Source organism: Vicugna pacos, chromosome 33 (assembly GCF_048564905.1).
Source record: "Vicugna pacos chromosome 33, VicPac4, whole genome shotgun sequence".
NCBI lineage: Eukaryota > Metazoa > Chordata > Mammalia > Artiodactyla > Camelidae > Vicugna > Vicugna pacos.
This window is the reverse complement of record NC_133019.1, coordinates 2,743,007-2,747,364: the sequence shown is the minus strand read 5'-3', so window position 1 is coordinate 2,747,364 and position 4,358 is coordinate 2,743,007. Positions and strand designations below refer to the sequence as shown.

Sequence of the window (4,358 nt, the reverse complement as noted above, 5' to 3'; positions counted from 1 at the left end):
GATGCCTGTGTTAGATTGGTGCTAAGGGGCACAAAGAGCTGTGGGTGACCTGAGGTATATTCCGGAGGTAAAAGAGAGTTAAGGATGGATTCCGTCCTGGAAGGCATTCAGAGGGAGTGGTCAAGGGTAACGTCCGCAGTTGGTAAGACAGTGCTGGCAGGGTGCCGGTTGCATGTTAGTGATGCTTACTGCCTGAATGAGAAAGACGGGGTGTGACAGCCACGGCGCGTACAATGCTTTAAGGTTTAAAAACACTTAGCCTGCATTTTAGGATGTGGCGGGACAGGGTTTATTATTTGACCTTTCTCAGTTGTGGAAACTGAGGCTCACCCTCTCCTAGTTCTGCTTTTGTCAGTCTGGAGACTGGCCAGAGACAAAAGGCGTGATGTGGAAAACAGAGGACAGAGACAAAGAGGTCCTGTGACTCCCAGGGAGGAGGAAGTGAGAAGGAGGCCGCGAGGTCCCGTGGGGGCGGGGAAGGGAGCGCAGAGGGGACGCGGTGGGCTTGTGGCAGGCGGTTGTGCGCGAGGCTTGCAGCTCCTCTGGAGGTGCGTTAAGAAGTGCGAGGAAAAGATTGGTTTTTGGGGAGGGTGTGTAGTAGTGACCGTTACTGACTGTGGGGGAGTCAGGCTTCTGTGTGATTCCAGTAGAGACTGAGTTCATGACGATCCTGCCTTTGAGCGGGGAGGCTCAGCGGTAGAGCGCGTGCTTGGCACGCGTGAGGTCCCGGGTTCAGTCCTCAGTACCTCCTCTAAAAAGTAAAAAAATAAACAGATAAACCTCATTAGCTCCCCCATTATAAAAAACACACACAATTTTTTTTTAAAGCTTGAAAAAAAAGATTCTGACTTTAATGTTGTTCGGCTGATTGTGTTACCTGGAGCTCACGTGGGCAGTGGAACTTGAACCAAGACTGATTTGGAAATCAGAGCATGATTTGGGGGCAGTGAGGAAAGCAGTTTTATGTTAAAATTTGTGAACGACAAGGTTGGACGGGTCCTGTGGATACAGGTTATAGACGACCTGGGAAAAAAAGTGAATTGAAATCCTTACTCGCCAGATTTGCTGTGAACTCTCACTGAAGAAAAAATTTTAGAAAATAAGAAAAATTATTAAGGTGATAAAAAATATTCATAGGACCTTCATGTGGAAAAAAACTTTTAATGTTTTAGGCTATTTCTTCTAGCCTTGTGTATGTGTGCATGTATATGTGTCTGTAAAATCTTCATAATATGATTAATAATTGAAATTATACTATACATAACATTTCGCCGCCTGTTTTAAAGTGTTCCGTGAGCGCTTTCAGATTAAATAATCTTCACAGAATAATTTTTGATGGTGTCAAAGTTGTTCATCATATGGGTGTACCTTGAGTTACTTAACATTCTCCCATTCCCCTAATGAATCTTATCATTTGCTATTTTCTTTTTTTTTTTTTTGTCTTTATAAATGGCACTAAATTGGTACCTGATACATTTTCTGGCATTAGAATCTTCCCAAACTCACTGGTTGGAGGCGATGTACGCTGGTGCCTGCTTCGGTAGCATGTGCACTAAAGTGGTAACAGCACAGAGGTTAGCACGGCCCCCCGTGCAAGGACGACATGTAGGCTTGTGAAATGCTCTGTAGTTTTGGATGCTAAGTAGGTGGTGATCATTTCGCAGTTTATACAAACGTCGAATCATCACGTTGTATACCTGAAACTAATATGATGTTGTATGTCAATTATGCCACAATTAAAAACAGAAAGTGATAGATGCTTTTATAGCTCTTGGTAGGTGTTGCCTTATGGCCTTCCAGGTCTGAACCCCTTTAGACACCTTTTAGCAAATGATTGGGTTTCCTAGTTCACTGCCTCCTCCCCAACACTGGGAATTAACTTAAAACAGGAAAAATAATATCTCCTGGTTTTAATTTGCATATTTTTGGCTACCAGAGAGTTTATAGCCTATTCTTCTTTTAAACATTGAATTCGTATGTTCAGTTCATCTCTCTGTTTTGTCTCCATCGCTTAAGACAGCTTGGACCCAACACAAAGAGATAACTAAATACGTATTTTTATAGTTGACTGAGAATCCATATGGGCTTCCGCCCAGGAGCCAATAATGTATAGTTTTTGTGGCTCCTCGTCTACCAGACTTCCCGAATTTAATGATCTCCCCTGTCAATGTAGTGTTCAGAGAAAATGTGATTTTTTCCCTACCCCTTGTAGTCCTAACAGACATTGTCTCAGTTGCAACTTTTCATTTTCACTGTTCTCCGTGCATCATTAGTAGGAACTCTCAGGTTATGGGAGAGCAATGTTGGGATGCAAATTTATTGAACTCTAATTGTCTGCTTAAATGAAAATACCAGCCAGGCAACTACGGATGTAAGTCTTAAAAATAATAATTTGCATAATTAGGTGACAGGAAGGCTTGAGCTGTTGTGTAAGTTCGTCGTAACGTTACATCGTCAGGCGTGAATTTATGGCCTGTTCTTCCCAGAATGATTGAGCTGTTTGGTAGCTTTATTTATGACTCGTGCTTAGATCCATTTTCCAGTGCTGATAATGTTGAGATAATGGGAATTGATCGTTAGCTCTGACAGGGGGCCATAAAACAAACCACTGGATGTTTTCCCTATTGCTACAGGCTCAATTTGTATCATAAAGTACTTAATAATTGTTATTAATGAACCCGCTGTGGTTGGTGTACAGACACAGCTGGAAATCACATCTGTCATCAGACAGCCTGGGTTGACTTAGAGCAGAGACACTGCGGGGAACTGACAGCTACAGAAGGAAATGACATCACAGAGCCAGGAAGTGCCCGTGGATGCTCGCTGCACGGAGACCCGAGAGATTTACCCTGGATTCTAGGAGGAATGACAGAGGGTAGCTCTTTTTAAGAACTGTCTTTTATACGGATCCCAAATGCCTCCAGTTGTGAGCCTGAGTTCCAGGGTCAGTCCATATATTGCATATAAGTAAAGCATGTATCTTTTTTTTAGATCGAAACAAATAAAAATAGACCGAGTTCAGCCTACCAGCTTACCTTCCCAGGCTTGTCTTCTGCTGTTCCTCTTGAAACACCCTGGTGTTCCGTCCAAATCGGGCTGCTTGCCTTTCTTTGACAGATTGACGCCTTTCTGCCTGTGTGTTCTTCCTCATGTTGTTTCCTGCGTTCGAGCCCATTTCCCTCAAACTATTTCAAATGAGAAAGAACATTTTTTCGTTTGACTTTTCTCCCTCCCTCCCTCTCTTTTCCTTCCTTCCTTCCTTTCTTTTTCCTTTCCTTCTTCCTTCCTTCCTTTCTTTTCTTTCTCCCCTCCCTTCCTCCCTCCCTTCCTTCTTTCCTTCCTTCCTTCCTTTCTCTCTTTCTTTCTTTTTTCCTTTTGGTCCCACTGTCAACATTGTTTCTTTCATTCACCACTGGCAAACACTTGAATATATTTCGTATGTATCACTTGACTATATGTAGTCTTACCAAAGAGGCTTTGGTTTGTGCGCCTGGTGTTTTTTTTTAATTTATGGAAATCGTGGTAAATTATAGATCTCATTCTACTTCTTTTACTGAGCACTGAAGTGCCAGCCACAGTGCCCTGCGAACATCTAATCCGTTCTTTCTAAAGTTTCTTTAAACTCCATGTGTATCCACCGGAACTGACCTGTCCACTCTGCCAGTCAGTGATGGACACTCAGATGACTCTGAATCCCCGTCACAGTGAGCACCATGACGATGGCATCTTGTGTCTGTCACTTCTGGGCCTGTGGGAGGATGCCTCTGGGCTGCGTACCTGGGAGTGTAACTGCTCGTCATAAAGTGTGTGTAAACTCGGTTTGACTAACGCCCACAGACAGCTCCGGGCAGTGTTTCTCACCGCTCTTCTCCCCGCGGGCGCTCACGTGGGCTCTGCGTCCCTGAGTCCTACCGATAGCTGAGATGGCCTAGTTTTACATTTTAACCACGTTAGCAGAGAGACGGTGATCCCTTGTGACTGTTCTCCCTTGTGTCTGTGATTACCGTGGAGTGTGAACGTCTCTTGATCAGCTTATTAGCTCCTGTGGTTTGTTCTAGTTTAATTGCTTGTTCATATTTTTGTCCACTTTTTTCTCTTGGGTTCTCTGTCTCTTGTGGACTTCAAGGAATCTCTTACGTATTTGTACGTTGCCTTTTTTAGACCCTACAAATATTCCTTACAGCCTGTCATTCCTCTGTTAGCTCTGTCCATACTCTTCTCCATTCAACAAAAATACTTAATTTTGATATAACTACATTTAACACATTTTTGCCCGAGGGTTTCTGCTTCTCTAGTATTTTGAAAAGAATTTTTCCCACCTCCAAATCACAAGCATGTATTCTGACATTTCCTTCTAT

The 4,358-nt window shown here is 43.2% G+C and overlaps 1 long non-coding RNA gene across 4 annotated transcripts; it reads right to left on the bottom strand.

Annotated features, from left to right (window-relative positions):
• Positions 1 to 287: 287 nt before the first annotated feature.
• LOC140691161 (uncharacterized) lies at positions 288 to 3,723 on the bottom strand. Of its 4 annotated transcripts, none has more exons than XR_012066672.1 (5): positions 3,649 to 3,723; positions 3,036 to 3,185; positions 1,468 to 1,703; positions 878 to 1,023; positions 288 to 751 (listed from the first exon to the last, which is right to left on the bottom strand). It is a non-coding gene; the product is annotated as an uncharacterized lncRNA (long non-coding RNA). The 4 variants fall into 4 exon arrangements; XR_012066668.1 differs by lacking the exon at positions 3,649 to 3,723 and adding an exon at positions 3,468 to 3,635; XR_012066670.1 differs by lacking the exon at positions 3,649 to 3,723 and adding an exon at positions 3,468 to 3,635 and having other exon boundaries at positions 1,507 to 1,703.
• Between the last annotated feature and the right edge of the window lie 635 nt (positions 3,724 to 4,358).